Raw genomic sequence first — 17,951 nt, forward strand, 5'->3', positions numbered from 1 at the left:
TGCATTCTGGGACACAAACAAAGTGCCCGGCCGGGCGGCGCGGCGCGCGGGAGCTCGGACGGCCGGGAACCCCCTCCCCTTCCCCCCCCCCCGTCCCCCCCTTCCTCCTCCTCCTCCTCCTCCTCCTCCTCCGCCCCTCCCCTCCCCGCGAGCCGGCCAGCGCGCGCCGCCGCGTGCACGCCCCCCGGGCCCCCCCCCCCCCCCCGCACACCTCACGCGGGGGGGCTCGCGCGCGGCCCCCCCCCCCCCCGCGCGCCGCCTGAGGGGGAGGCGGCGGCGGCCTCTTCTTCCTCCTCCTCCTCCTCCTCCGCCGCCTCCCGGTTCACCGTCATGGCCCAGGCAGGGCCCCGGCGCGGCCCCAGATAGGGGGCTCGGCCTCCCGCGCACGCCGGGCCCAGCCGGCCCCCAACCGACCGCAGGTAACCGGGGAGCGCGGCCGGGCCTGCGGCGGGGGCGCGGGGGGGGCTGTGGGGTGTGGGGGGGTGGCGCGGCGGCCGTTGGTTCCCCTCAGGGGCGGGGGACGGCGCGCAGGCGGGCGCCCACCCGGGGGAGGGCTTTGACTGCTGCACCCCGCGGGTCCGTCCCCCTCTCCCCCTCCCACACCCCTCCCGCCGCCGCGCTGTGCACGCGGGTTTCCCGGGAGGGGGGGGCGAGGGGTAGGTCTGGCGTGACCGGCGTCCCCGGGGCTGCCCGGCTGAGGGGGGGGTGTGTGTGTTGTTGCGCGGTGCGCTTCCTCCGCACGTGTGTCCCCCTCCCATGGGGGACCGTGTCACTCCCGGGGAGGGCGGGTGTGTTTGTCCTCTCCGGGCAGCCCCGGGGGGGCATTGTGCTGCCCGGTGTTGACGCGCTGCGTTGCCAGCCGAAGCCCGTGGGTGCACTCGGCTGCCTGGGCTCACGCCAACGTAGTTTTGGGAAGGGGTGGGGGGGTGGGGGGGTGGGGGGAGTTGTGTTGTCTCCTGCATCCCAGCGGGATACCTGCTGCCTCCCACCGCAGGCTGATGGGAGGGAAAGCGGGATTCCCACTAGCTGTTAGGCAAAGCTTGCTGTCCCTTTGTTGTTGTTTTTGTTGGCTTTTTTTTTTTCCCCCTACAACACCCCATTCTGCCTGTTCTTTACTGCCCATCTGCCAGGGGCCTCTGCCTGCACCCGTGTCCGTGCACCGTGAGGATATCGTAGCGCTCATCCGCCGAGATCTGTTGCATGTTTTTCTGCTCTCCTTCCATGTATTCGGGGTTATTTTCCTATATGCAAACATAAACACTGACAGATGGTGGAGCGGGGGTATAGTCTGCTTCTTGCCTGCCAAGAGCCTATTGCCTCCTTTCACACGCGCAGGGCAAGGGTACCGCTGCCTTCCAAAATCCACTGTACTTCTTTCCACACGCAGGTGTGCTGGGGAATACCTCCGTGCTTGAACACCACAGCTTGTTAAATACACACACCCCAGGAGGCTTCTTCCTGTCTACAAAAAGCTGCAAAGTTGTTTGTGTGTTGTTTGTTGTTTTTTTTTTTCCCCACCCAAATAGACATGCGGATATCTTCCACCAAAGCCTAAGGGATGACTGCTCCAGCCCACCTCTTCTTTGCGCTGTGGAGCTTTATTCTGCCCAGTGATGAGGGAGGGTCTGTCTCCTCCTACAAACACACACCAGGGTTATCCCCCTGACTGCCCCCCCCAAAGCCGGTGCACCCCGCGATGCCCGTGTTTGCAGGAGGGGCGCCGGCAGCGTTTCACCGGTAGCCTTTGGCAGGCAGGCAGGCATTTCTCCTCCACGCTTCCAGGGAGAAGGTTTCCACTGTTTGTCCTTTCATGTCGTGCATCTTCCCGCAGACACCCGGCAGCAGCTGTTTCGGTGCCTGCCCCCAGACCGTAGCACTTCCTTGCTACACGTGCCGGAGAGGTCACCCCTTCTTACCCATGTTTTATTTCTCCTTGGCTGCGCTTCATGGCTGCCTGTTACATCTTTCATGACTGAGACTTTCAACCTGTTTTCTTCCCGTGCCCTGCTGATGCTGCAGTGCGATACGGTCAGGTTAAGCCTACCTTGGTTTTTTGCTTCCACTTTTGGGTTTTCTTTGCTGAGCAGTCCGCCAGAATAAAAAGAAGTCATCTGTGTACTTCCTAGGTACCTGCGGATCCCAGGCTGGAAACCGTGGGTCTAAAATATATTCAGTTTCTCTTTTCCGGTCATATACATAATTTCTCCAGCCCAACATCTATTCTGATGTTTCTAGAATTCTCCTGCTTTCATTATTTCCCTCACGTGAGGAGGTCCTTGGTTTGCCATGCCCACAGTTTCCCAGTTACATGTTTGCCCCTGCTTTCCCTCTGTGCTTCTGCCTGACATGAGGCTTTTCCTTTTCCCCTTTTTTAATTCTTATTGTATTTATCCTTGGGGTGTCTAGTACATTTAGCTTTTAACCAGGTGGAGGTCACCCAGTTCACCTCCCGAATTGATCCCCGGCTCTGGCAGCATGTTTTCATAGACGAGGTGACGTGTTGTTTACCGCAGGCAGGTCGCATCCGGGAGTCTTTTAGGGTATTTCGAGTGTGATGTGCTTTTCTTCTGCCATTGAGGTCTCTTACTGCAGCTTGATGTCTACATGTAACGCAGATCCAAGGTGTGATGCACCTGGAGACCTTGCTTGGGTTTAAGTGCATCTACTTAAGGAGCTGGAGCTGAACAAGTGTTAACCTGCTAACTTAGACACAGCTCTACCGGTATAAATGCCTCCATTGATGTAAAACTGTTTATACCAGAAACCAGTTACAATGCTCTAAGTGTCTCTCCCTAGGGACTACTTCTATTTAAACAGCTGGTTTTAATCCGAAACTTTAATTGGTGCGAACACTCTGAGCAGTCCCTTTCCAGGGGAAGGGAATTTCCAGCCCTACTTTAGTCTCCCCAGGTGGATGTTGTGCGGATGCTGGCTTGTCAGGAGGGAGGATCGCGCTCGCTTTCCCACACAGAAGGTTTTGCGCTGGTTTTGTTTACAGGGTGAGAGAATTCCTCTTCTTGTGACTGTGAGGTTTGGAGAGGGGGGAGTGTCCCTATGTATTTCTTCTGTAATACGTAAGAGAAGTAGTCAGCAAGTGAAACTGAATCCTTGCCATGTTTGTTGCAACAGGAGGTTAATCATAAACTCTGGCAACTTTTAAAAGGGGTGGTTTCGTTCTGCGGTGCCTGTAGCGAATGTGTGCTGCTAGGAGGGTCTGGTCAGCTGTTTGCTAAGAGGATCAAAATCAAATACAGCTTCCCCCACGTGTGAGGTTGAACAAGCGGCCGAACGTTATTTTCAGTTGTGTCCCGTGCCTTGCTTGAAGGAGGCTTTTTATTTTTACGTCCTCGTGAATGGATGTGTGATGCCTGCGCTGCGAGGTGAATGGTGTTTGTGTGTCACCGATGAGGAGAAGGTCTTGGGCGCTCTGCGCTCGTATTGGGCGCTGTCTCTTACATCTGGTAAACTCCTTTTTCAGTGGGCTTTGGGAACGTTTGAGTATATTCCTACGAGAAGATCTGGCAATACGTGTAACTTCGCTCCGTTTAGGCGTTGTACTCCGCTAGCTTAAGAAGAAAGTCAGACTGTGACAAAGCAGTGATGCTTTTGCTGGCACGTGACGGGGAAGGAGATGTCCCTTGATGTAGAAGGGATCACCTGTTGACATTCTTCTATCTTGCCCGGTTGTAAGTAGGTTATCCCTGCTCAAATTATGCAACTGTGCAGACAGCCAGACTTAAGGAATTCCAAATACTTCAATGTGTCAAGTGCTGACTTCAAAATTAAATGCCATGGTTGCAGAGTGCGTTCACAGTCTGTCACTTGAAATGTGACATCAGTCTTGGAATCGTGTGTGGCTGAAAAGGGGCAGCAACTTAATCGCTTGTTTCTTTGAAAAAGCGTTGTGTAAGATTGCAGGAACAAAACGGGGTGGGAGATGTGCCTCTACCTGTAGTAGCCTTTTGATATGGAAGTAGGTGGTTAGCGTTTCAGCAGTTGTAAGCAGAGAAAAATTACTGAAAACCCTGTTTTATGTAAGTAGCTGAAACGCCTCACTCTGTGGCGGCTGCTGTTGCCTCGAAAGATGCAGTTTCTGGCATATAGATCTAATTAAATAGTTGTATACTTATTGCTAAGTAAACATAGGAGTCCATTACTCTTAACTTGCCTTGGAGATCAAATTGATTCTTCTAACGGTTTCACTGGATGAAAACAAATGTCTAGTTTTGCTCTGTACAAGGTGCCTAAATGAAATGGTGGTGGTAGGAAACGAACGACAAACCCAATAAAATGGCATTCGCGCGGATGGATGGGAAGAGAGGAATTGTAATCTCTCGGCATTTCGTTTAATTCTTACGTTCCATTTAATCAAGTTAAGGAAGTGACTTAAACCGTGCATTATTTGCAGATAGCGCGTTTTTAATATATTCCAATTTAGAGCTGGGGAAAATAATTATTTCACATGAACAGGTTTATCAGAGTACGTGAACGATGGGATAATAAGGACTGCAAAATGTGCGTCGGGCTCAGCATGTGGTCTGTGGCAGTGGCCAGGAGGAAATCATTAGGGGGAAAGTGGAAGAGCCTACCCAGGCAGCGCAGTAATCGCTCCTCGGCGCACCTACCAGCGGCGCAGGGTTTGGAGGTGGCCTGAGCTGGAGGGTAGGTGCTGACAGCCGTGTTTCGTAGTGCCTGTTGGACCTGTCACCTGTGGATTTGCCTCAGCCTTTTGAACAGTTTATACCTGTAGCTTCCACAGTATGCTGTGCGATGAATCCCACAGTTTGTGCAAAAATAATTCCTGGGTTTGGGGTTGTTTGTATTTATTTTTTTTGTTTTAAACCCAATGAATGGTAATCTCATTGAGTGCCTCCTAGCTCTTGTAGTATGAGAAAGAATAAAGAATCTTTTTCCAGTCACCACCTCATTTGCAATTTTATAGATCTCTGTGTTCTCAGATTTCTCTCTTTGTTGTTTTTTTTTTTCTTTTCCTTTTCCAAGCTGTATTGTCCCAGTCTATTTAGTACATCTGTCTGCGGAGGCTGTTCTACATGACTTTTTTTTTTCTTTGAGCTCTGCTATATTGTTTTGAGGTGATTTGACCACAACATTTGTTTGCTTGCTTTACCCCAGAAGACTGAATGAAGGCAGTTTTTTCAGAGCGTTAAGAGATGCTTTCTAATAAAAGGATGCTTTGTAGCTCATCTGTGATAACATTATAAACATTTACTGTGTGTAATATTTTATATTCAAAAGTACAAGTGAACATAGTAATTGTAGCGAGCACCACTTTACTGGAAATAGTTACAGATATTGAAGAAGGTCTTAGTTTGTAAATCTAGCTAGAGATGGTAGTTGATTTTCTATTTGGATATTAATATTTTCTATTTGGATATTATTTTTTTCTATTGGGATGTTACCAAGAGTGCTTTATGGAACAGCTGCAATGAGGGTGGGTACTTGCCAGATTAAAGTCCTTTGGAAGGTTTTGGAAGCATAAAGATGCCATGTTCTGTGGAAACCCAGGAGCCCTAGAAATCACTAGTGGGTTTGAAAATCACTAGTGGGTTAAGGGGCAAGTTAGTCTCATGTTAAACACGGGTATTTACATAGTGTTGGAGCTCTGCAGGTCTGACAGTTTCTGCAGTTTTCTTTCAGTGTCTTGTTTTGGTTGGTTGTTGTTTTTTGTTTTTTTTTTTTTTTTTTTTAAGTGGATAAATAGCCTAAATAGCCCTGTTAAGAAAGATCTACTCTGAGAAGTTTCTGTGAAATCTTAGTAAAGATGCTAAAGGCTTTAAAAAAAAAACCCCAAAACTCTCCTTATCCCCAGCCTGAACCACAGATATGCTTCTGCCAGTCCAGGTTTGGCCATACAAGGGAAGCAAGTTAGAAAGCCTGTAGAGTTGCTGCTCACCTGATAAGGTGATCTGTGGATAAACACAAGGATTTTTAGTTTTGGGGGCCAAGAAGAACTCCTTTTAGGCATTTAAGTTTATCTGCATAAATGAGTCATTAGGAAAATAAAGGGTACACATAGTGCTAAAAGGGCGATGACACAACCACATTCCTGCCTTGCTTGGACTTGTTCAGGATTCTTTATAGCCGCTTCCGTTCGAAAGGTGGCTGCTTGTTTGTATGTCTGTGACACCTTGACTAGCTGGCCGCCGTCCATGCTGTCTGGATCAGCGATGCCTTTTCGCCTCTTCAGATGGTGCACGGTGTGTGACTTTGCCTTGATCTCTCCCCTTTGCTCTTTACGCAGGTTTTTCCGTGGCGTTGCTTGTCAGCGCAGGCTTCCAGCACTGCGGGCGTTAATGGGGCTAACGCGCTTCAGGGAGACTTAAGATTTGCATTGGACTTCAGAAAAATTCATTTATTCTCGTTACTGTAGATTTCATTAAGGTATAATGCTTCCTTGCTAATCTGGAATAAAAGTGAGAGAAGGAAAGCTGTCATTTTTTGTAATAAACCTGAATACTTCAAACAACAAATCGGTTGACAAGTAAGCTTTGTGCTGAACTAGTAAAGACTAGCACTTAGCCAAATTTGGCTGTCACAAACCTCATGATTGTGATATGCAGTTACAGTCGTTTGTTTCTGTAAAATGAGGAGACAGGTTTGTCATTTCCAAGTGACAAAAATTAAAGCCTTGCGCACAATAACGTAGGAGGCACAGCCTTGGGGGTGATAGCCGAGAGAAGGGGTTCTTCAGCTACCAAAGTCTGGTTGCTGTTGGCACTCTTGGGGCATAAGGCATGCAGTTAGGCCCTGGTTTTGTCTTGGAGGAAATGAAGAAGTAATTTCTTTTCCAAGCATGGTTTTCACTCTGCTGTCAATTAAAATGGTCTCCAAAATCGACCCTTTTCTGCCTGAAAACGGGGCATGCGCCCTTTTCTCTCCTCAAAGACATGTAGTAGGACTTGGCACTATTCTGTAAATAGGTGTATACGTGTGTGAGGAAGCACAGAAAGGTTTGTTGTTTTTTTTTTTTTTTTCTTTTGACTCTTGTGGATCTACTGCAGTAGTGCTACCAAGAACATCTTGAACCATACTAGAATATTTTGATATGCAGATACAAAACCCATGCTGTTTTTCTTGGTATTTCTTTCACGTGGTAGCACCAAAAAGGGCTTGGAGATTTTTGCTTTTGTAACTAATTTGGGAGGTTGGCTAAAGTAGTCTTTCTGATGTACATTTTTCATAAGTTTATGTTGATGTGCTTGCAGAGCTTCTGAAAGTGAAGAGTGAAATGCTATGGGTAGCCATGGTAAAAAAAGAAAAAATAGCTTTCTGGAATTAGTTTAAACTAGAAAGTTGCTGACACGTGACAAATAAAAGTACTTTAGGATATTTTTTGGCAATTTGCAGTACTTAGAAGAATTTAACGTTCAACTTGGGTTTTGTTGTTTTTGTTTTTTTTTTCTTTTGTGTCATTTGTTTGTACTGCTGTTAAAGACCAAAGACTATAAAACAGAAGCTTCGCTTTTTATTACGCGGGGTGGGAAACGGTCATGTAGTGGTTTTTCTGCACTGAGACATTTGGGAAAAATTCAACCTGAATTTGCACGGAGCAAAAGTGTAAAGAAGGTATTAAGATCACACAAAAATTATGCACAAACACTGTCATGGAAAGAGTGGTTAAATTTGAACGTGTGCCTCGGGGATATAACACATCAGTCCGTTCAGTGTCATCTGATTACATTCTGTGGGGCTTGCCTACGTGAGGATATGAAGAGGACTGTGAATTCACTTGTTGCTTTTATTCTAGTAGAAAAACAACCCAAACAGAGGTTAGCTTATACGTTGATGGCAGACACATCTCCAGCATGTGCTTTCGGGACAAACCACTGTTAAACCAGCAGTCTAATAGTTTGGTCATGTGCTTTTTCAGAGAACTGGTGAAAAACAGAAATCTGAAAGGCAGTGAATCTGTTGTGAAATACCTCAATAGGTTTTATCTAGTGAAGTTTGCACATTAATTTTTATTAAGAGAATAAATGTAACTCAGTATATAACAAGACCTGTTAGCAGTTACTGCTTGTATTGTTAAATGAGCCTCAGTTTTAAGTACTGTCAGAAAATTTGCTTTTATGTGTTATATGGAACACTAATGTGAGATTCCTACAATGAGAGTTCAAAGTGCTGGAGGCTGGGGAAAGTGGCATTTATCTAGTTTGCTTATTCAACCACGTGAAAGCTATATTAGGCACATAAAGTTTATACTTTGCACTGCAGCTTCAAAAAGGCAACAGGTTAAATCTGGGTCCTTTGAAGTCGTGAATGGTAACATTCTGTCCTCTGAAAGAACTGACTTCAGATGATCGCACCAAAACTTGGAAAACTTTTCCACGCTAGGGAAAACAAGACTGGGGGAGGGTGTGCGGGGGTGGAATACAGGACTATGAAAATGTGTGGAGTTTCTTGCATGTCGTCAGGAATAAAGACTAGCCAGGATATTGTACCTGATTGCGTTCCTGAAGCTCTTTGCCCGGTCTGCACCAGAATGGTGCAAAGTTACTGTTTTAAACTCTCTCCAGATAAATCTTATTTAAGAGTTGAGCTGCTGCACCAAACATGGGATTTGTCACAGCCAGCGAACTTCAGTTATGTAGAAAGTTACAGAGTCTTTTAAGAAAGTGACTCTGTTGTCTTTATGTATCTGTAAATGGTTTCAAAATACATCTTCTAGCTCTTGTGTAAAATCAGTCAGTGGCGTCAGATCAACAGTTTACATACAGCACACACTGCTGTACTGCCCTGATTATCGTAATCTCTTCTTTTAATTAGATCCTGAGATTAAGAGCCGTCTTGCTGATCAGTGCGTTGAGTGTATGCCCTATCAGTTCTAGCTAGTACATGTTTCTAGCTGAAGCATCCTCGGGTTAAGTCAGATGCTCTGAAGAGTTCTAGGCATAGTTTACTTCACAGACATGTTAAGGGGGAGCAGCTCAGTGAAGTAACCACACCCCAAAACCCTCTTGAGAACCTTTCAGGAGGTTAAAATAGATATTGACGAATACCTGAGAAAAAATGAGATATTAAAGTAGTCTGGTTGTTCTGCAGGCCTTTCAGTTTGCTGTTCCGTTTAATTTAGTAGTGTGGAGATCTTACTCCAAAGTCACTTTTAACTAATTAGCTTCCAGATTATAGCTCAAGTCCGTTACTAGCTCCCTGGTACATAATGCCAAGGTTTTACTTCATATTGTTGGATTTCCCGTGAAATTCGTTCTGTTCCTAGGACTCCAATTCTCAAGTCATTTTGTTTTTATGCATTGTGCTGATGATACATCTTAACCTTTTCATCAGCATTTTGTGAGCCAGTGTCTCTACAGAAACACTCAGAGATCATTGCTAAAACAAGTCTTTACGGCACTTCACAGGTAAATTCTTTAACCTGTTATTTCAAGTGCATGAATTACTTCTTTTCAGCCAGCTCCTTAGCTTCAGTTTGACTATTCATCTCCTTGTTTTCACTAATAACTCTATATGTCATGTTATTCAAACATTTTAATGAAGTTCTCATCACATGTGACACTTCCTTTTTTTTTCTGAAAAATACATTATCAAGTCAGTTTGACATACTTTAGCTTCAGTAAACACAGGTGGTGTCCCATTTTCTGTTTTTCTTATCCTTCATTCTTCTTTTCTTCAGATTGTTTTCATTTAGCCCGATTTCTGCAGTTGTATACAAACACCTATAATCATGTATCTTTGAGAGATGAAAACATCTCTAAATTTTTAAATAATCGGAGGTTCTGCACTAAATATTTGAGAGATAAAATCAACACAGTGTCAGTGTTGCCAAGCTTTCTGGCAGGTGTGTGCCACAAATTGAGACAATCTTTGAATAGTCCTGCCTTTTCTCCCAGGACACCACCACCTTTGGGATTAAAATACCGTTTTGCATGTTCGTAATCACAGCGGTGCCTAATGGAAACCTTTCTAGATTGACTTCTAATGAAAGGAGTGGTAACATTTTACACACCTACAACGTGATCTTTAATCTTCCAGTTTTATCTAGACTAGGAGTTGTAGCTATGCTTTAATCTTCTTGCTGTATTAGTCTAGCACACTCAGTGCCTACGTAGAGAGCTCTCGGTGTCTGTCGGTGGTTCCCAAGCTTTTTTGGTTACAAGCTGCTGTCAGCTCATAGCTTCTCCATCAGTCAGAAGGGTCTGCTGTTGGCCACAGCCCTTTACAGTGCTGTGCAGATGAATTTTCACTGCCCAGAAGCCGTTTAGCAGGTTAAATTTCACTATGTATGTCTTGAATTCCAGCTCTGCGACACTTCCACGGTTAATAATTTTGCGATTTATCTGTGTATTGGTTATCTGCTATAGAGCAGCCTCATGACAGCTGTGAGTTCGTCAGCTGCAGAGACCAAAACTCTCATTTGTCTCTCATTTGCCTGAGACATAAGTGGTGTGCAGTTCCTGCAATAGAAATTAAAAAGAAGGGTTTACAGTAGGATTAAATTCTCTTGCCAATTTGAGATCAGTCAGAAGAAAGTCTTACAGGCCATGTCCTGTAGGCCATATATAGGGGATGCTGAGGGGCAAGGATAAATCTAGAAGTGTCACTTTCATGAGGAAGTGACAAGCCAGAGCTGCAGGAGAGCCTGCTGCCAGTGTGTAGCTGCTGGTGAAGTTAATGAATGTGGCCTTGGCATCTGTCATCTATTACGGTCAGGCAGATGACTTCTTAATTCTGCCAGATGCAGGGGTTGGAAGATCTCCTTTCTGAGTTCCAGGACATGCTTGGGGGTTTCAGACAGATACAGTCTGCAAGGGACACTCTGGAAGATGTGTCGACACAGATTGGTAAGTTCTGCGTCTTGTTCTGTTCCATCACTGGGAAGGTTTTGGAGGTTTGTGGAGGCACTGCTATTGACTGATCCAGCTTGGTTTAGGTGCATGCATTTGCATTTCCCTTCTCTCTGCTGTGTGCTGGGCTCTAACGTAGGCTCCTCTTTAGGCTGTAAGGCTTCTTCCTATCAGCCTGCACCCAGGCTCTCTTTATCTAATATCTCCTGCCAGGCTGTCAGATCATGACTGCTGAATTTTTACACCCAACTTCTTCATTTCCATGCAAATGACTAATCAGGAAACCAAAACAAGAATCCCAAAGACACAGTTGCGCTTCACATTATGTGTAGAAACAGCAACTCCTGAAAAATAGTGACAGTTTAACTGATGGTTTACGGCTTTTTCTTTGTAATGACCTCATGGTACAAGAACAACAGCTCTGTGATATGTTTTAAATTGGTTTTAACATTCTAAAATAAAAGTAGTAGATGTGTTCCCCTGGTTCATTACAGTAGATGTTGCTTTTTTTCATGTATCTAGCAAACATCCTGCTTTTATATGCTGAGGCAGAGTTGTAGCATGGGGAAGACTGGTCTTCTCTGGAATCTGTACACTTTTTACTTGGAGTTTTATAGTTTAGAACCAGTACAATCGAGGTATTTGGAACTAAGCAAATATTTCTGATTTATTCTCGGTCTGGATTGCTTTAACAGCAGGTATTGTGCTGTTTGTGTTTAATATCTATGGTGTAAAAAAAAAAATAATTCTGCAAAACCAAGGAGAAAGTAGAAGAGCGTGCTAAGGTAGTGCCTGTCTTCGGGCAAACAAAGTTGAAATTAAGTAACAGGAACGTGCAGAAGTGGATTGCAAGAACAGTGCCTGTCCCCCTCCTGCCTCGCAGCAGAGATTTGGCAAGATGTCGTTTCCAGAGTCTCTAACGAGACAGTTTGGCTTCTCTCACAGGCCCCTTCAGTTCTGTTCAGATCAGCCCTGAGTCAAGACAGCCGTGCTCAGTGGACGCACTTCTCGCCCTGTGTGCCAGGAGGGCAGTGGCAGCTGGGGGACGGGCTGCTGGAGTTTTGAAAAAGTGCTGGCCAGAAGCACACTCTGGTCAGTCAAAACTTTGCAACCTACTTCAGGGTGATGAATGAGGATGACAAAACGATTTTGGTGAGCAGGCCCTGGGCTTGTGACAAAAGCTGAGGAGAGCGCTGAGAACTTTTGTAACTATTTTTAGGAGTTTGCACAGAAACGGGAGCTCTTTCATTCATTAGCCTCATACCTGGGCCCTATCAGGTTCCTCACCGCTGAGTAAACCACATGTTTCAGCATGTGGAGAGCTCGAGTTTGGTGCATTCAGCAGCAGCACTGGTTTCTGACCAAAGCTAACACCTTGATGCTAATAACAGTTAAAAGAGAAAGCCAGAATAGGTGAACTTTTTGCCTTCTCTTGTATGGGAATATACTTCAAGAAGTTAATCTAATTAACTTCTTCTGAAAAAACCAACAGTGATTAAGGCACAGTTGTCAAAACCAGTCCCTGGGTTTGGAATGATAAATTGCTGGAGAGATAAGTGGCTGGGAGCCACAGCATCTCGAAGAGGAGGGCTATCAGCTGAAGCTCCAGTCGTGCAAACCAGTTTTAAGATAGTCTGTATTTTGCTGTGAGGGGAGAGAAGTCTGTTGTTACTGCAAAAATCACACCCTGAACTTTCCCTTAAAATGTATATGTAAATGTTTTCTAATTTTATCCTTTCAGAAGTATTCTGTTGCAGCTGACCTACCATCTCAATTTACAATAAAACCATTTTGTAGAATAAATTGCTGGTTTTGGCACCCCACTACTTGTCTCAATGCTTTCACTAGCTCTGAGAATTAAAATGCACCTACCTGATTTGCATCATGCAAATCCACTTTTCCATCATCCGAGTCATTCTTTTCCTATCTACATTAAAGATTAATGTTTTCAACAGCAATGATAATGTGAGTCAGTGCTCCGACTGCGATCTAGGACTTTGCCGTGCCCTCACACATCATCTTTCTTCCTGTGGCATGTTACAGTTAAAGCTTTTCCTTTCTATTAAACCCCCGTAGGGTTTAATTTTGGGGAAACTGAAGACATCTGTTAGGAATATGAAACAGGTTCTTCACAGATGCTCTGGGCCATCCTTGTTCTTGAGGAATCAGTTTGGAAGAGGAACTGTTGGATGCTTTTTCTCCTTGTCCTTTGCAGATAAATACTATTCCTGGTCTGTCAGAGAGCTTAAAGGAATAACGTGTGCTGTTGCACCTGCCTCTGTTTGCTGTCCTGCAGAGGTTTGCCGTGGTTGGTACCAAGCAAGTAAAGTTATCATGGACCCTGGTGCAGCTCAGGACTTCCAGATGTGCAAATCTTCTCAACAATTTTTTGTGAAGAGTTGCAGCCTTGGTGCTTCGACTTTGTAAACTGCTGGCGAGGAACTTAACTAGATCCTTACAAATTCATTTAAGGTTGGGGGGGAGCTTCTTGCCACAATGCAGTTTCTTCAAGTGCTAAACAGAGGCCTGTGCACAGAGTTCATCTTTCACCTGAAAATTATACAGGCTATTTATACTGACCTGAATCAATTAGAATTATTTCTGTGCACTTACACATTTGAAACCATAGTTGCTTCCTGATAGTGCTTTAGTCTGCCTCTGTGAAGCTTTAACTCTAGTTCTGAAATAGTGTGCCACCCTTCTGGAGCAGCTTCTGGTGATCTGTACCTAAAATTTAGGAAGATCTTCTTTTAGAATGTCTCTTGGCCAGGAATTTTTCAGAGGGAGAGGTGGCACTTGTGAAGCAACTTGCCACTGTAGCATCCTTGGAAAGTGCTCTTGTAAAAAAAAAAAAATAAAAATAAATAAATAAAGTGGTGAACATAGGTACAAGCTTGTGCGTGAGTACAAAGTGTCTAACAAATGTTTTTTGTGAGCGACACTAATGGCAGATGCAGTCAATGGCCTTAAAAACTCTGGCACATGAACTTGTCAAAAGTGGTGTGCCAAAACCCCAATTTTTACAAAATAAATGGCCTTATCAAATGCAGTACTTCTGGAGTATGTAGGAAAAGCACAACACACTCATTTATATGCCTTCTACTGTGAAAAGGAGTATTACTGCTAACAACAAATTGCTGGACTGTAGTATTTCAGGTCTTCAGCTTGCTATGTGAAATTGCTCCACCATTAAAGCTCCCACGTGGATTTCTCCGGAGTTGGTTATCTCGCTGTCCGTGATTCTTTGCTGGGCAGACACAGGTCTTCCTGGGGGACTGTCCAACATGCAGCTCAAGAGCCCTGTTCAAGAACAAAAGCCCTCCACAAACTCCTTACAACGGAAAATGCCTGAAAATTGTCCTCTTCTGTGAAACTGGGAAGAAAGGGACACAGGAGCAATTTCCATGGGAGTGGTTTGGAGAGTAAAAGTCTGGTTCCCAAACCAAGAGACTGAGGACCAGGTCAGCCCCAGCACTGAATGCTCTCCTTTTCTGCAGGGTATAGTATCACCTCAGCCTCTGTTTATAGGCTGCAGCTCAGCATCTATTTCGGGTTTTAACATAACGGTGTTTATGAAGTAGCTAAGCTAACACTAGCTCCTTTGTGCACTTACAGTTTGAAGTATGCTGTCCTAGAGGAAATTGAAGTTCTGAAACACTGCATGCTTAGCAGGATGGTTCATTTCCCTGGTCCAGTCACCCACTGCAGCTAAAGGTTACAGGTTTGCATTCCACAGATTCCAGTACACCAAAGCGAATACTGCACATTGACGTAATTTTGAGCACAGGAACCTTGTGTTTGCCGTCTCTTTTTCATAAAGACTGTTAGGCTTGGGCTGAGTTCAAACTAGGTTTACTGACCTGGCTTAAAACACGGTTTGAAACAAAGTTTAGAAAGTGCTGTGGATTCGTTTGAAACGAGAATGGGTTGGCAGCTCCAGCCAGCAGTTTTGTCAAGTGAAGCAAGGCAAGATTTGTAGTGGGAGATAGTACCTTTTATTAGGCCAGCTGGTGTTGGGGGAAACAGATGCATGTTTAGATAAACAAGTGTTTCAAGTCTGAAAGAGAAATAGCAAACTTGCAGTTAAGTATGCGCTAAGAGCAGTTGTTCTAATTCAATTATAAACTTAATTATACTAACCACTTAGGCAGTTTGAGGGAGCAAGGGGTGCTGGTACCTGTGAGAAGCTGGCAGAGATAAGGTGGTCCAGGTCACACCTTTATCCCCACAGAAGATTTGTCTGTGCTTGGGCTGCTGCCGCTGTGTGCGGGATGGTGCTGTAACCAGTGCCCAAGGTGTGGTCTGGGTTAAAAATAAATTTCGAAAAAAAGATGACTAGTGATCTGATTTACACCATGACCTCACAGCTGGATCAGTGTACCTGAGGGATGGGTGAGCGCAAGGGTGGGAATTCCCTGAGCTTTTTGGGCACTAAAGCCAGTGTGTCATTTCTGTATCTGAATTATGTTGGTTTTAGCATTCAAAAAAGTTAGTGGTTTTGTGATATTTTGTAAGTTGCCGTGGGTCAGGATAAAGAGGTTAAATGTGGGGTGGTAGTTTTATGGTGCTAAAAAATTTTCCACTTCTGTTGTAAAACAATATAACTAAGTGAGAACTGAATGCGAACAGCTCTATGAGTTTGATTAACTGACTCTTCCAAAGAAAAAAATCCCCAAGATTAGTATAGGTACCGTGTTTCAAAATTATTTGAGCCATAACATCAGGCATCAGGTGAGTAAGGAGCTAACTTTTGAGTGCATGAAAGTAGGCAAGTCATAGAAGCAATTTTTTTCAATTCTGTTACCGTTTCTTTTCCATTTACACAACATAGTGAACACTTTCACATGTTTATTGTTTCTGAGCACCAAAACTTGACATGGGTTTAATCATTGTCCCAAAACAGTGTATGTGAACTGGTAACTGCTGCTAAAACTTGTTTTTCAGTAGCCTTGAAACAGAAAGAAGTTCTGTTACTTTGAACTAAGTTACTTTGAAGTACTTAAAGGTCAGGTCTGCATTAGTGCTCTTAGGATTAAAAAAAAACAACTAATTTTCAGATGAATTGTACAGAGTCTTTGGTATGGTAGCACTTACCTTCAGACTGCTTTCAGCTAATAGTGGAGAAAATTCTCCTTGCTCTGGAAGTCCTGAAGTGCTCGTGTTTGAATTCTCACCTTGTCCGGGGATCCGCGCTTTGGTGGTGAATCCCCACGCGTTTCCAGCGCAGGAATTCACGCTGGAAAAACCATTCCCTCGAACTGTAGGTTCTGCGGCCAAGTTAAATACAGCCCATTGGATACAGGCCGAAGTGTCCTGCTGAGAATATTTTTAAAACTTTTGAAAGTGTCTTTAAATTTCACCGTGTTTCTCTTGAACTTTGAAACACTCTAATGTAGTGTGAGCTAGGGCATAAGGGCGTGCGTGGATTGTGGGGAGGAGGAGCCACGCTGCCAGCAGCTGGGAAGGAGAAGCAAGCCACTGTCCGTTTCTTTGATGCCAACCCCAGCCCCTGCTTAGAGAATCACTGATGGTTTGTGGCTCGAAGATGAACAACTTTCCCAGCTCCAACCCACTTATCACTTAGTTTATGTGTGCGCCTTGATCTCCCCACCCCAATGCTCCCAGGCTATGGTGTATATTTAGTTCTAGTTTATGGTTCTTTAATCACTCCTGAATATAACACCCTATACCTTATGGTCTAACAATTGCTGTCGTGGACTATCTAATAATCGGTAATAAGACGTGACAAAATGTCATTTTGAAATGGTGATGATCCAGAGATGCTGGGCTTGAGGTGAAGTTGTAATACTGCAGCCCTTTACCCCCTTTCGTCACCGTGACTTAGTGCAGCTATAAAAGTGCCCTATGCCACTGAAAGATTAACAAAGAGAATCGAACCATTTTATAACCTGGCTGAGCTTTAGCATGCTCATCTTTTCATGTGGAAAATATTTTCATACTGTTTAAATTACCGTCTAAAAATATTTGATGTCTTTACTACCTCGTTAACTGTAAAGAACTGATACTGTTCCCCCTCCTCAGCCCACCTCTTTTGATTTTTCTGAAAATAGCCTGCATATGCCTACTCCTTTGTCCACACTGAAGCCTGTGTAGGAGCCACTTGTTTGAACGGTGGTGTCAGTGCCGTGAGGGGGAAGGTTATTTTACAGAAGTGACTTAACAGAGCAATATCCCACATTCATGGCAGGCACGCTGCCCCTGTAATAGATTTAAATCAATTTACTGCACATCACTGACTTCCGCTATTTTATTTTAAATTCTGTAACCAGATCAAGGTCGAGGAAGCAAAAGATGAAAGGAGAAGGGGAAGGGAAGCCAAAGAGGGGAGAGGTGGGCAGGAGGGGGAAGCAGGACAAGGAATGGTTCAGAGCAGGGTTTGAAGGAGGTGAGCAGAACAGAGCTCTCCGGAGAGACGAGCCTTACTCATTTGGATGAACGGAGAAGGGAAATGGCTTAGTCTTCTGGGCATATAAGAACTGGGAGTATTGCTTGCTTAGATTTTTCTCCTTGTTTATAGTTATGTATCGGTTCTATTTCTAAATACTAGATGTACTGTTGATAGCCCTTGCCAATGTGTTATTCTGTTTGTAGCCAGTTGCTGAACAGAAGTACTTCTGGACTTCTGATGTGCCAAGGAACTGCTGCACCGACTGGGAATCCAGAAGGAAGGGTATCCCAAGGCCATTTTAGAATATGCTGTTACAAGATTTTACTGTAGTGTTTTGGTCTGAGATCAATTAAATATGCTTTTCATTTGGTTCATGCTGGAGAACAAACAGTCTGGGTCTTCAGATGCCTCTTGAGGTCGATATGTTTTCTTTCACTGAAGGGAGTGTTTTGCTTGTGCTTAACTTCTTCCTCTGCAGTAGTGTGAAATTTCATTTTAAATCCAAACGGCCCTTGCAGTTTCACTCGGGCTTTATATATATTGTTAAGTGTTAGTTAATCTGTTCTCTCAAATAGATATTTTTCCTCTGTCTGAAAGGGTTTGCAGTATCAAAAGTGAAATTGTAGGAACAAGAAGCAGCCAAGTGTAAATCTCTGTAGAGCAAGGTAGGCTCTGACAGCTGCCATTTAAATATGTGCTAAGACTTGTGAGATTTGTGG

General features: G+C 44.5%; 1 protein-coding gene across 6 annotated transcripts in view; it reads left to right on the forward strand.

The window, feature by feature from the left end:
• Positions 1–231: 231 nt before the first annotated feature.
• Positions 232–17,951, forward strand: part of ZBTB44 (zinc finger and BTB domain containing 44) — a 41,719-nt gene continuing 23,999 nt past the window's right edge. For 2 of the 6 annotated variants that reach the window (XM_074849010.1, XM_074849011.1), the window contains exon 1: positions 232–419. The gene's annotated coding sequence lies outside the window, so the exon portion shown is untranslated. Of the gene's footprint in view, positions 420–10,702; positions 10,821–13,971; positions 14,285–14,438; positions 14,545–17,951 lie in introns of those variants that run through there. The other 4 variants (XM_074849007.1, XM_074849012.1, XM_074849008.1 and 1 more) reach the window with 3 other exon arrangements.

Source organism: Strix aluco, chromosome 23, assembly GCF_031877795.1.
Source record: "Strix aluco isolate bStrAlu1 chromosome 23, bStrAlu1.hap1, whole genome shotgun sequence".
Classification (NCBI taxonomy): domain Eukaryota; kingdom Metazoa; phylum Chordata; class Aves; order Strigiformes; family Strigidae; genus Strix; species Strix aluco.